The sequence below is a fragment of the Alligator sinensis genome, unplaced genomic scaffold (assembly GCF_000455745.1).
Source record: "Alligator sinensis unplaced genomic scaffold, ASM45574v1 scaffold138_1, whole genome shotgun sequence".
Classification (NCBI taxonomy): Eukaryota; Metazoa; Chordata; order Crocodylia; family Alligatoridae; genus Alligator; species Alligator sinensis.
In genome coordinates, this window is record NW_005841862.1 from 2,882,936 (window position 1) to 2,898,120 (window position 15,185).

General features: G+C 43.6%; 1 long non-coding RNA gene across 1 annotated transcript; it reads right to left on the reverse strand.

The window, feature by feature from the left end:
* Positions 1-2,287, reverse strand: LOC112551985. Its single transcript, XR_003096349.1, has 3 exons — positions 1,947-2,287; positions 1,552-1,813; positions 1-1,474 (listed from the first exon to the last, which is right to left on the reverse strand). It is a non-coding gene; the product is annotated as an uncharacterized LOC112551985 (long non-coding RNA).
* Between the last annotated feature and the right edge of the window lie 12,898 nt (positions 2,288-15,185).

Genomic DNA, 15,185 nt, shown 5'->3' on the forward strand with positions numbered 1-15,185 from the left:
TAATCTTTATTTTCCACAATGTAAGATGTTCTATTGTGTACAAAGAATGCAGATAGTTTCACATATAATCACATATTGTGTTCTTTGTTTAAGACTTTAAAGAATACCAGTCTTCGTATTGCATACTCTAAGTTCATTGTTATGGTCCTATAGCTAAGGTTACAACCAGCTTTCCATCATACAGAAAGCTTATTTGTGACCTTCCTAGTGTAGCTATCCATACAGCTATGGAATGCATCACTGTACTCTTTGGAACCACACAGATATTGATGCATTTATCCTTGCATCACCCCCATAGTCCAGGTTAGTGCTATTAGCTCCATTTTACAGATGAGAATTTAGGCATAAAGGATTTTTAAAAGCACCTAAAAATTTAGGAACACATGGAGCTGGTGCTCTTAAGTTTTTTGAAAACCCTGTGCTCAGTGAATCACTAAAGGTCACACAAGGAGCCTGTGGCAAAAAAGAAACTTAACCAAAGATTCTTAAGTCCCAACTCAGCACTCTAAACACAAGACCCCTCTACATTTATCCTTTTATAGCATAAAAATGATTGTGCTTAAACTAAGTTAAAAAGAGAAATTCAGTTACTCAGAAGCAAACTCATTATCAGTCAGGCTATTTGGGAGCAATAGAGCACTGAAAGTGTAACAAGCTTCTGACTTGTAAAAAGTTTCCTTTTCTCTATTCATATCTCAGGAACAGCTTCATTTTACATGTTCAGCTTTCTCACAGCCTCACTTATTTTTATTAACTAGTTCAGGGACTATTTGAAACGGTATTAACTCCTCCCTTCAACCTTCAAAAATACTTTTTTGCAAACTTACTGGTTAATCCTGTGGATCTAGTTACTGCAGTAAATTAATAACCTATTCTTTAGATGATAACTTTACTGATTATATGTACCAGAGAATATCATGAAGAAATGTAAAGAAACAGTGCTTGCTCTGAGGAATTACCATCTAAATTAGACAAACACATTCAACAGATAACAGTAAGCAGATGAAAGAGGAAACAGAGGGAGAATGGTATAACACATAAAGGTGATAAAGTCTGTTGTATTGTGGCTTGTTATTTTGCTGTTGTCAGAAACAGGGAAAGTGAGTTAGGGTTGATAGTTCTGGAGGAAAGAGCAGAAATAAAAGACTCTGCTACTTTGTAGATTTGCCAGCAGTGAGTGTATCTAAATTCACAGCTCCCCTGTGGCAGAAGAACCTTTTCTTTCTCCCAAAAGAGTAACATCATATAACTTCTGCCACCATCTGGCAGCTGTCAGGAGGCCTGTGCTTGTGGCAGCCAGCAAACAGTAGAGTGGAGCCACCAGAAGCCATACAGGTGTGTTCACACACAGCAGCTTCTGTAATGCCTTCCAGCAGGAGGCATCTAATGTAAGATAAGCCTTTGGTTGGAAAAATGTCTTCTAAGAAGAAATTGGAAGAAGATGTATGTAGCTTGGTGCCCTGGAAAAAGAAACCTGTCGACAAAAATAGAGAAAGACATGAGGGAAGGAAAGAAGGAAAGAGGGGAGTAGTTCAAACAGTAGAGACTTACTCATTAAAATTCAGAGGTCCCTGGTTCAGTTTGTGCAGACAATCTGTCTAGGAGTGTAGATGCATAAGCATCACCTTTGTGTTGCAAAAATTCTCTTGAGTTGAAACTGATCAGTGCGTCTGAAAGTCTGTCATGCGAATTCTTTGTAAAAATCCCAGTTTATTATTATGCAGCGTAAAAATAAGGTCCCCTGTTTTCTTTCAAGGGAGTGTAACCCTTTTAATATGAAAGTATATTTATTATCCCTTGCTTCTAGGATCCCCTTCAAACCAAAATAAAAAACATAACCATATTAACGCAAATGGCAATTCATTAACTTTCTTTTTAAAATGACAATTCTCAAAATAAAACTTTATGAAATTTGCAGTAAAGTAGCTAAGTCAGGCTTCTCTTACCAACTCAAGTCTTAAAGAGGGTCCCCAATAATATCTAGAGGATCCTCATTTAGTGTTATCAGTGAATATTACTTCAGTGGTGATGATGATGATGACCACTTTGGTGGTTATGAATTAATAACAGCAGTCTCCGCTGTAGTTGTAATTTTGCAGATATGAGCAGCCTTTCGTGGATCCTAGACGACTGAAAGCCATCATCTTCTCAGCAGCATCTTGAAAACAGGTGGAGTTTAATTACAGTCTTTATTCTAGCTTCCCCAGAAGGGCTCTTCCTGATAAGAATGATAACTGAGGACAAAGTTAGTTCCTCTTGCCTCCTGATTAGAGGTCTTGGTTGTGACCATTCTGCAGAACAAAACACAAAGAGCTGAGGCTGGTTTTAGTTCTTTCACTCCTGTGTGCTATTAATGGGAAGCATCAAAACAGATATTCTGAAAAATGTATCTGCTCAGCAAAATATTTTATTATCTTTTCCTTTGGTGTAGACAGAAAGAAAATCTGGCTGCACATCAGCAACTGATTTGGCCCTTGCCTGTCTTCTTTACTTTGTGTAAAGCCTTTAGATTATGCTGTGGAATGCTCAGCATGGAAGAACTGGAATGCAGCCAGCTCCATAAATAGGTACAGCCACCCCATAGGTACAACTGGATCCCACAAAGAGTGAGAAGGATGATTTAGTATCTAGAGTCATAAAAGGAGCTCTGCAGAACCATGGCGCTCTGCAGTCTCAGACTGCTGCTACAGTGTCAGAATTCCTCCTGGGGTCCTGATGCACTTTGGCACCCCCTCAGCCCCTAAGAATGCAGGCTGCAACTGCTGAAACACAGTCAGATCTTCTGTACAGACAGTGGGAGAACTCTCCATTGCTCATTGCTTCATTCTACTTTTTCCTATTATTTCTTAGATCATTCAGTTCCTCAGCTCTGACGTGTATGTGAAGTTGCTTCACACTCATTCTGATATTACAGCCAACACAGAAAACCCACAGGAAAATACTATTTCCTGATTTGTCCTGACAGTGTCACAGGAAGAATGGTGGCCAACGTGGCTTTCACAGTACAAGGCAAGCTCCCATTGGTTTTGCCTTTCAAAGGAAAGTGTTTGTCACAGAAAGCTTCACAGGTTTAATCCTACACAATTCTTTTTTAGGCAAATCTTACCTATCACTGGCCCCTCTCTCTCTCTCTCAGACACAGCTGTAATCTAACTGTTCCTCCTCCCTAATATTTCCAAGAACCAGCCTATTCTAGCTATCCATAACATTAAAATATTTGTCCAGGCACTTGTCTTCCTCCCTCTAAATCACTGCAAATTCCACCTCCCTGAAACCTGCAATGATCCCTCAGAACCATCAATTCAATGACCACAGCTTCCCTCAGTCTTTCTTCCCCACAAAACACCTCCTTCACTCTGAGAGTAATTCTTATTGGACACAATTCTCTGGCTCAGAATGAAATGAGGATTTATTGCACAGGCCTGCCCTCCTGCACAGCAATTTCACACTGGTTCTGCTATCTGTGTGTCACTCTGCTTCTTGGAAGGTTTGGATGAAATGTTCTTATTAGAAGACAATATCCAGAAAGGTTTGGCTTTCTCTCATCCACACATCATGGGGAAAGACTATCATATTTTATTTGGCTTTCTAACACACACATTCCCACTTCCCAGAAATGTATTAATACAGTGGGGATAATGCTGTCTAAGAGTTAACAGCATGATTCACTACTTTTAACCTGACTGTGCATCTCAGCAAGTTCTTGCAAAATCCTAGGGGACTGTCACTGATGACAGGACTCTGTCCCTGCTCCATGTGGCCAGAGGGTTTATTCCTGACTCAGATGGTGCATAGTGTAAACCAGGGGTTGGCAACCCCTGACACACGTGCCGAGCATGGCACGCAAGGCCATTTTGCTCAGCACACCACCAGGCCAGGCTCTAAGCAGCTGCTGCCAGCCACAGAGCCCAGGCTGCTCGGGAGGCTGCAAAGAGTTGCTCCGGGCTCTGGCATGTCAGCACTCTGGCACCTCCAAGGTAGACACTGTGGATTTTTTGGCACTCTGGTCAAAAAACGTTGCCTACCCCTGGTGTAGACCCTGCCTCCATTACAGCATCCCTTGCCTCCATTCTAGTGTAGGAATCAGTTTCCTTGCTTAAGACATGCACCCCAAGTTTGGATGGCTAATTTTAGAGAACAGGTGGATGTGGTATGTGAATAAATACAGTATTATTGTCCTGCCAAACTTTATGGCCATGTTGATCCCTATTTAGATATTGTTCTAAAAACTGTACCATGTTATTTGATGGTCCTATTCAAAGGTCACCAAGGATTCAAGTAGTCCAGCATCTGCTTCTGCTTTCCATACAATTCTCCTCCCAATCCAGAATTTCCTGCCACTGCGATCACAGAATCAAGAGTTGTAGAAAAGCAGGGCTGAAAGGGATTTCATCAGATCATCACAGGCTCAAGGCAGGATCATCCCTAACTAAACCATCCCACTCAAGTGTCTGCTTAACTTGTTATTGAATGGAGCTTAACTTGTTATTGATGGAGCTTAATCAATTTATGAAAGAGATTATATCATAGTACCTACTTTTATTTTTGTTGTGCGGGGAGGGGGAGCTAAGATGATGGATATGTGGAAAGTTTTACACATTTCAGGTGACAGCCCTCTCCACAAGAGGGCCAGGGGCCTCAGACCCCCACGTACTCAGCACCTCTGGATTAGATGGTGTGGTTGCCCATGATAACTGTGGTTTGGACTGCATGGCCCAAGAGATCCTTCCAAATCTGGTCCTCCTATCACCCCACCTTTGGAAGCCATCATTTCTTATGCTATATTCTGCATTTTCTGTGTTCTACCATGAAAATAAGACAATTCTCTTGAAATGATGAAAGCATTCTCTTAAAGATTTTGAAAGGGAAAGGAACTGATTAAGAATAAAAATCAACATCTTAAACTGGTCTTTAAAGCTATAAATTGATGGGCAGAAATGTTTAACCTATCTAGGTCCTTTCAACACAGCACAAAGTGAAATGCCATTTTAATTAATGCAACTTTTAATGATATGCATGAGTTCACATTAAATCCTGAGAATTCCATACATTTGAACATTCCCTTTAACCTTTCTCATTTCACAAAAACCTATTGTCTCCAATTCATTAGGATTGATTTGTAGAGCAGGTAGAAATCCCTGTTCTTGGATTACTACCCTTAAACATATTTTGATAGCATCTTCTCAACACAGTCTAAACTTTAAAAGGTCTATGGATCACAAGTATCTAAAGTCTATTTTGCAAAAGCTGAAGGTCCAGTATAGAGACTCCTAGCAGAAAAACAGAATGGATAGCAATAGTAACTTTTGTTTCCATAAAAAATAAAGGAGAGGCTGTCAGATACATAAGAGAAGGAATTTCAAAACAGTTTAATCTGAAATCTCAAACCAAACCCATCTTTGGATCTCTATAGTTGTGGTTTTGATTTGTATTCAAAATATATGTCTATTACAGTTTCTTTGCAGCACGTTGGCCCTATATTTTTATTATTTTATTATAATTATAATGTGCCTTGTGACATGCAAAATCTGCTTCTATCCCCAAAGAGCTTGCAATTTAAAATTAAATCCTCAGAAGACAGAATACTCTAGGAGACCCAGACCAGGAACTAGCTATTGTTTTGTTTAAAGTATCCTTATTATAAATTGATTTCTTACTACAAAAGACATGGGGAACCCATAGGTCTGCTATGATAAAAAGGTGCATGGAGGGTGACATGAAAGAAGGTACATGGAACATCATGAGTGGAATGTCTTCCATTCAGACCCAAACATTTACAACTGTCAAGACTTCAACACCTTTGAATCTTGCATTGGACAAAAACTCTGATTTAGCCTGATCTTGAACCCCAATCTGGATCAAGATCTAATGACTACCTCTTGGAATCATCTCTCAACAATTTGTTAGAGAAAGTCTGATAATTTTTTCTTTATTTTAGTGAGGTTAACTACCGTGTTGGACAGTTTCAGCATAATCCTATTCTATGTATTAGGCATGTAAGTATGATTCTATTCCACCCTGTGCAGGTCCATGAAAATCCTTTAATACATCTACTTCTGTAACCCACTGTCATGTGGCACTTAAGACTGAGTCACAAAAAAAACCAGCGAGGAGTAAGATCCTCCTCAGGGACATGAACAAGGTGGTTGGACTTGATGATCTGCTCAGGTCCCTTCTGACCCTACCAACTATGAAACTATGAAACTATGGAATAGCATTAAGTCCACTTACCATTTAACAGGTGCATCAAAACAATCCTGCACGTGTGTTTCCCTGGGGACAAATAACAGCACTACAATATGTGCCTCTGCTACTTGTGCCCACGGCACACCCGTGCACATGCGCTCTGGCAAACAAGTTGCCACCGGGTGGGGTAGGGGAGACTGGGTCCAGCACCTGGGCTGGCCCTAGCAGCCTTACCTGGAGTCCTGGGGGCCTCCCAGGGCTCTAGCAGTGGAGACCCAGCAGCAGGGAGCCTGGCCAGCAGTTGTAGTGTGGCTCCAGCCAGCCAGGCTCCAGTTTCAGGTGGAGCACATTGCCGCCACATGCGCCATCCCTCCTTTTTCCTCTGCGGGTTTTTTTTGACACCAGGATCTCCCAGTGTCAAAAAAACCCAACCCACACTGTTAGGGTAGTTTGTCATATTTTATGCTTTAAAGTTTAACCTGCTTATAGAGTGGTAAATTATAGCATAGTTTAAACTTTTATATATATATTCAGCCTTATTTAATTATTGCTTAAGTTTTGTATAGCCTTATTAACTTTTAATTTTGTTTATTAGCTGGCCTTGAGTTGTTTTTGTAGAGCTCATAGTGCTCATTATATCTTTTCTTTTTTATCACTGTGAGTTCTTTTAACATAACGTAGTAAAGGCCTTGTTACCAGCTCCAATTAACTGAACTTGGCACTAACCAGCTGAATCAGAGGGATGAAAGGATTGGATATATTAATGAAAGGTGATAAGGGAGACCAATAGACAATGACCAAATTAAGGCACCAAAAAAAGGCCAAATGAAGATCTGCGTTTGTGATGGATCTGTTAGACAAAGGAGTATGCTGATGGGATAAAGATGGGCAGTATGCTGACTGCAGAGAAACCAATCTGAAAACAGAATCATCAAAGGAGTGAAGTTGAAGAAAAGCATGAAAGGGGGCAGCAAGAAAGGTTGTTGTTGTCGTCCTCATAAATCCAACCTTCAACATCTGTCTGGAACGTCCCAGCCCATAACGTACCCTTTGCTTCCAGGAACTGAATGACCATCTTTTCTGGTGAGCAAAGTACCACCTGGGATTGGGTAAGATTATTTGTACTGAATGTTTTTCTCTCTCTAAATATAGAAGCTGCTAAGATAATACTTGTTGTACTAATAAAGTTAGACTTTGATTTTAGGACACTGAGTTCTCTGTATTCCTATTTCACATTCCTTTTAGGTGTTAATTGTGCATTAATGATCCCTTAGCACTATCTAGGAGGCAGTGGTGCTACCAAGTCTGCAAATTAGGGGCACAGGGAATGCATGCATGTGTGGTGTGTACAGTGTGCAGTGCCACAGACGGGTCTGCAACACTGCGTACCGCATGTGCACGCTCATCAGGATACACTCAGTAGGTAGAACGGAATCTAGCCCTTAGTTTCTACACATGTTAATAGACTTGGGTTTTATCTTAAGACCCTACATACTGTATACAGTTTATTGTTTTTAATATTAATAATCAGAATCTCAGTCATCATCTTATTCCTTAGAATGAACCAAAAATGGTTGGAACTGTCCGGTGGCTGGCTGGAATCTAACAGGGTGGGCCCTTTCCCAATTAACTTATCTCTAAGTCCTGAGCTATCTAGTAGGTGGAACAGGATCTTGATTTAAATGGAGAAGATAGATGCAGAGTGGGAGGAAGAGTATAATATGCAGCTACAGAGGGAACAGTATGATGACAGTAAATGCCTACAATTCTTTTTGAAGTTTTTCAGTTAGAAAGGGATAAATTAGAAGTGGAAGTGAAGGATGAGGGAAATCCACTAAATTCTGTGTCTTTGGCTACTTTTTCTCTCTAAAGGAAGTAAGCTGTTCCTAAATCTGTCTCTTTTTTCACAAGCAGAAATAAAACAAGGGTTCTTGAACTATGTTTACCGAGCTGTTTTCAAGCCCCTAACTTGATTAATTTGAGTGACACTTTTAAAAACTCCCTTTTGTTCATAATTTAATTGCAAAATTCAGATTAAAGGGACACTCATTTAGTTTAGTCCCTACACTTAGATCTGAGAATCAGAAGGTTCTAATTTTATAGAACTGTGTCACTAGGGTTTTTAAAAAGAAAGCCCTCATCCAAAGCCACTTTTTTCCCCTAACATTTTTATTTACCAAGCATTTTTAATACACAAATATGTAGAAAGGGATATTGTAGTAAATAGAGGTAAAATGACTTCCCCTAGTCACTGACATAGGGAGATGAACAGGAATTTTATGATTTTGCCAGTCTGACAGTTCCAACTTCCCAAGATACAGCAAGAAATGTGAATTGCTTGATAACAAAATTATCCTAATCCCTTACCCATACTGACGCCAGCAGGCATTTTCAGGAAGCAAGATATGCTTAGGATAGATTAGAGAAGGTTCTTTGCAGAAACACCCAAGGTAACTGCACTTGGTAGCTCCAGAACTGGAGGAAACAATACAGCCATGTCAGTGAAGTGCTGTGCCCAGTCTAATTCATTCTGCTGAGAAGCAGGGCTTCTTAGTTCATGCATGGTGCTGCAGGTTCATGACTTCCAGTTCCCCCACTAACAGAGCCATCTCCGCTGTCTCTGCATGGTACTGTCTTCCGCTATGTAGATTCTGTTATATGAGCAAGCAGATTTGCAGCTAGCTCAAGAGTATCTCTGTGTAGCACTGCACTGGACTGTGTAGACTCACCATGTATGTTCTAGGTCTGATGATCTGAAGGAATATGACCCAGCAGGGAACTAAGCAAAAAAACTCAAAATTCTATTTATTGAGAAGTGGGAGGATGCTGGGAGGAGAAAGGCTAAAAGAAGGAGGCTGGGAGGAGAGGGCCAGTAGCTGAAAGGTGTGCCAAGAAGATGGTCAAAGCACTAGGAACCTGTGCCTCTTTTTGGAGGGTGGGTATGCTTTATTAGGACTGATTGCCAGTATTCAGAATGAACTTGGTATCTGTGGACACTTAACACACATGCAGGGAGGCTGCTCTGACATGTTGTAATTCCAGCACATTGGAGCAGACTGCTGGAACATGGAAATTACCACGCTCCAGCAGACTCCAGTGTCATGTGTATCAGTGTCCCCATGCTGAAAAATGACGGTGGGGCATTTTAACTAAAGCTCATTCGATGACCTCTAGTTCAAAGTGCCCCACCACCATTCTTCAGCATGGGGATGCTGATACACATGACACTCTGGACGCTTTAAATTAAAGCGCCTTCCCCACCACCCCAAGCACATCTATAAATGCCCTGTGTGGCAACAATCTCATTCAAATAGTAGTTGCACCCAGTGGTATGACAAACAGAGTTAGTGCCCGGGGAAAACCTTACAAAATAGTGCAGGGCAGCACTGGCTCCCAGAGTTTGGTGGGGAGTAGAGAGAAGGGGAGGAGAGGGCACATGGGTTCTGACACTGAAGGCAGGTGTGCAGATTCTGATGAGGGGGAGGCAACAGGGAGCACCACACCGGTTCCAAGAGTAAGGAAGGGGACTCACTGCTTCTGAGACCTGGGAGGCTGAGTTCCCAAGAGAAGGGGCTGCAGTTCCAAGAGCCAAGAGTGGGGCCAGGGAAGGCCAGCAGTCTTCTCCCCCTTACTCTGGCCCACCCCTAGTTATGCTACTGGTAGCATCCTGTTCTGTTCATTCTTTCTTAACTTTCAAGTATCCACACAACACCCCCTCCGCCTTCTCTAAGCAGGATCTATTACTGGCTGTAAGCCCGTGTTTATTAAATTGCACCCAAAAAATGTAAGGATTAAGTGTCCTCAGTCAACAAGGAACTCTGTAAACAGTATGCCTTGACAAGGGTGTTGATTCCAGCAGAACTCAAGCCAAATTCTTGCTAAGCTATTCATTCTGCCTACTTGGGCTATTCTGAAAAGTAGAGCTGTAGTCAAACAGCTGACCTCTCCTTCACACAGCTCTTAATCTGGAAGCAGTTCTCTGCCTCCATCCCCCCACCACCGCATCAACTAGCCTTGCCTCATGCCTCTGCTTATCTTGGTTAACCTGGTTCCCACCTCAAGTTCATAATTCTCAGATTATATGTGGTCTGGCTTTTGACTTCTGCCTGCTTCCTAGTTCCTGGCTCTGGCTCTTGGCCCCTCAATTGGCCTTCTTAGCCCCTGTCACTGACTCCTTGCTTAGGCAGAGGCCTGGTAACCTAATTCCTATTTCTTGTTCATGGCCCTTGTATTGGCATCTCAGTCTCCAGATCCGCCATTGGACAAAGCTATCCACATTTCTTAGGCTTGACAGTTTGTGCAGCCCACACACCTTTGCAGTTGTCTTCACAATGGGATCAACACAGGCCCAAATATTTGTGGCTAACCCTATTGCCACCCTGCAGATTTGTAGGATCAAGTCAGATCCCTGAAAATGCAGAACACTGCGCTGGAGGCAAAAGCCACACTCAATCAGGAGCTCCGCCCCAAAGCCAGGATGCCATTACCAGACAAATTCAATGGCTATGTCCACTGGTTCCAAGGATTCACAACCTAGTGTCTCTTTCTATTCATGCTGCATCCCTAGGCATGTGAACAAACAGCAATCAGCCTGCTGTCAGAGAATACCTACAATTGGGCTTCTCTGTAGGCCTGAAAGCCACCATAGCAAAATGCTTAGCATAAGCAATGTAGTTTTGTGCCTTGACATAACTAATGCCATTGACTAAAAGCAAAGCAGTGGGTCACAGTGTAAGGTGACCTCTTTATAACCTGTCTCAGCAAGAAAGTTAGAAGAGGATGAGGCTAGACAACAGGATACAGACGGCATCCTGAGAAGAAGAAAGCCATGGTAAAATGTAATTGGGGAATATTTATGACATAACCATATATTGTATCTGTTGCAAGGCTCACATAAGAATATCTACATTGATTGTTAAGGCTTGCTTAGAAGTTCAATGTTGTATTTAAAGTCTTGATTAACCTTGACATTGGTTACATGTTCAACAAATTAGGATTTGAGTCCAGAATAGCCTTGTTGATCATTTCATTTCCATTCACCCCACCCCTTATCTAAATTTAGTACATCATCCCCACTTATCAAAAATTCAATCTTCCCATGAACCTGTTTGAAGAATTAGTCAGGGTCACAGCCATCATCTTCAAAGACAAAAAATCCCATGCACCGCTACAGGCTGCAGGCCAACTGGCTAAGCAGCAGCTCTGCAAAAAAGGGCCTGGGGGCTACAGTGGACAATAAATTGAATATGAGTGAACAATGTGCCGTTGTTGCCAAAAAGGCTAAGAGAATAGCGGGCTGCATTAGTAGGAGTGTTGCCAGCAGATCAAGGGAAGTAACTATTCCCCTCTATTCTACTTAGGTGAGGTCACATCTGGAGTACTGTGTCCAGTTTTGGGGCCTCCAATACAGAAAGGATGTGGACAAGTTGGAGAGAGTCCAGAAGAGGACAACGAAAATGGTTAAGGAACTGGGGCACAGGGGGCGTTTATACATGTGCTCCAGGAAGCAGGGGAAGGGGGAGTGTTTAATTAAAGCACATCCAAGAACCGCTCCAATTAAAGCCTCACCATAGGTAGCAGAAGGCCAGGGCTAACAGGGTTTAGCCCCTACAAATGCAGAGCAGCGGATAGGGCCACAAGGAAGCCCGGCCACAGACTCCAGGCAGCTGCAGCAGGGGTGGGGAGGGGCATGCACGCAGCAGTGAAGGAGGGAGTGGGGTTGGGGCTGAGGCTGCACAGCCAGGGTGAGGCACGGGATGGAGCCATGACTGGCTTATCCGGGGGCATGGCTCCTGCTGCTATGCACACCCCTGGAGGGCATGGGGGGAGTGTGCCCCTGGATCTGCACATGGGGTGCAGACACGCTGCCACTGTGGGCAGGGGCCAAGGTAGCGCCAGGCTCTTACCAGCAGGGGGCTGGGCCAGGCTGCGCTCGGGGCAGGCAGTGGTGGCACTGGGAGGGAGGCTATGTGGGGGGGGCTTCAGCCATCCCAAAATTTGCCGTAGCCCACCCCATAGTTCCCCCCTCCTAGCACTGCTGCCGTCCATGCACAGTGCAGCCCAACACCCCCCCGCTGGGAAGAGCCTGGTGCAACCCCCCCAGCCCCAGCACACAGCAGCAGCCCACTCCACCCCACACACAGATCTGGTGCACATGCCCCCCGTGCCCTCCCGGGGTACACACAGCAGCAGGAGCCACCCCCCCCACCTGTGCTGGGCACCCCCTTGACAACCCACTTGTGGCTCCATCCTGCACCCCACCCCAGCTGTGCAGGGCAGCAGGGGCACTTTAACTAAGGCTCATCGAACAAATTTTAGTTAAAGCACCCTCACTGCCATTTTCAGCATGGGGCCGCTGATACATATGACGCTGAAGTTTGCTGGAGCATGGTAATTACCACACTCTAGCAGACTCAATTAATCAAGTCTGCTCCAACGCACTGTAGTTACAGCGCATCGGAGCAGCCTCAATGCACTTGTATAGGCATCCACGACTTCTGAGGAGAGATTAAGGGAACTGGATTTATTTAGTCTGCAGAAGAAAAGACTGAGGGGGGATTTGATAGAAGTCTTTAACTACCTGAATGGTGGTTCCAAAGAGGATGGAGCTGGACTGTTCTCAGTGGTGGCAGATAACAGAACAAGGAGCAATGCTCTCAAGTTGCAGCAAGGGAAGTTTAGGCTGGATATTAGGAAAAACTCTCTCACTAACAGGGTGGTGAAGCAATAGAATGGGTTACCTAGACAGGTGGTAGAATCTGCATACTTGGAAGCTTTTAAGGCCTGGCTCAGCAAAGCCCTGGCTGGGATGATCTAGGTGGGGATGGTCCTGCTTTGAGCAGGGAGTTGGACTAGATGACCTCCTTAGGTCTCTTCCAACCCTAATTTTCTATGATTCTATGATTTTCAGTAATCTGAACTATTCAAATACAGCCAAAGTTTCCCAACTCAGGAAGCTCGACCCAGGAAGCCACTTATTATGCTATGGTCAAGAGCAGAGAATCAATCACAAGCAATCAACTTGGCTCACCACCTGCATCAAGCCCAACAGAAATTGAAAGAACACTTCACTTCTGCCAGATTTTCGTGAAAGATTTTGGATGGATGTCACCAGGAAACACCAGTCTTTATTGTAAGGGATAAAATTTGGCGATCAGCCCAAAATATAAAATTCACCCTGCTGACCTACCTAGAATCCTTCCCAGTCCAAGAGCAAATTAGCACAGCGATCTATAGAATACAACAACGCACCCCCATAGGGGAGTCCATTTCTGGGCCACTACAACCTTCTACCACCATATGACCAAGGTGAAGGAGATTCCAGTCTTCAAAAAAACAGAGAAGGAAGCTCTACTATTTTATTGACTAGGAACGTTAGTGCCCAAAGGAATGTACCTAGGATCCTACAGAAAATGTGCACGCACCCAAGTTGGTAAAATAATTTAAATGGGCCCACCATGAAATACCTGACCAAAGATGCCTGGGAGCAACATTCAAAAAGGAAAAAATGGTGGTGTTGTAAGAGTTAAGTAATTTCAGCCTGCAAGGAGTTCTTCCAAATTGTACTTTGTTTGGTGAGATGGTTGTCTGAAAATAAATTCAAGACCACTGCCTGCTATCTGAATCTGTCTGCCTGAAAAACTGAGTGATCCTTCTTTAAGGATTGCCCAAGCCCCCCATCTCTGCTGTACAATGCATAATCAGTCTGGAAGCTGCTTGCTGTTTCTGTGTAGCTCCTAATCTGGTCCCTTTTACCTGCGTGGCTGAGTCCCCTTTTCCTTTTCATCCGGTCTTTACCTCTGGTTTCTGATCCTCAGAGTGCATTTGGACAGCTAACCTCTGGTTTCTGGTTTCTGACCTCTGCCTAGTTTCCCAGCTCTTATTTCTCACTCTTGACCCTAGGATTGACATCTTGGCTACTGACCTACGGCTCTAGTTTTGACTACCGGATAGATCTATCTGTATCCCTGTACTGATAAAAAGGAACCATGAAAAACTGGGCATCTCAATAGTTACGTAAAGATTTATGGTGAGGGTCTGCATCTGTTTTACTGGAGTGCATTTACAATAATCCTGTTTATACCTTAATCTTTACTGTGCTATTTAGCCATTGGACTTCATGTTTGTTAAAGTGGCTGGCTTCTGTTGGATGTGGTGGGTACAACACCCATATCAAGAAATGTTGGAGGGGTGTTTACACATATGGTACCTGACACCACTTGAATGCCAAAATAGTAGGCCTGTGCGAATAGGGAACTATTCGATTTGGATTCAGCCAATTTGGATGCCAGAGATTTGATTCAGAGATCTGAATCTTTTTTCTGATTTGATTTGGCTGAATCTTTTCCGAATCGATTCGGAAAAGATTCAGCCAAATCAAATCAGAAAAAAGATTCAGATCTCTGAATCAAATCTCTGGCATCCAAATTGGCCGAATCTCCAAATCAGATTCAGCCAAATCAAATCAGAAAAAAGATTCAGATCTCTGAATCAAATCTCTGGCATCCAAATTGGCCGAATCTCCAAATCAAACAGGCCCCATCCCCCACCCGTTCTCCCAGCCCCATCAATGGCTGCCTCACCCAGCCCCAATGTCCTGGCTCTTACAAAAAAAAAAAAAAGCCCCGCATTCACCGGCTCCTACCAGGTGGGAGGTGATCCCCATTGCCCCCCACTGCCCCACACTGTGTGGGCAGCTCTACCATGAATCCCTATCCCCCGCTCACTCTCCCAGCCCCCCCATGGCTGTCCAACCTGGCCCCACCATCCCAGCTCTTTAAAAAAAAAAAAAAGGCCCGCTCCTGCCAGGCAGAGGGGCGATCCCTGCTGCTCCCATTTTCCCACACTGTGCAGTGGGTCTCTGTCATGAGCCCCCAGAAGTCCTGATGGCTGCTACAGTAACCGGTGAGTGCAGGGCTTTTTTTCTTCTTTTTAAAGAACCAGGAGCTAGGGCCAGGTGGGGCAGCCATTGATAGGGCTGGGAGAGTGGGTGGGGGTTG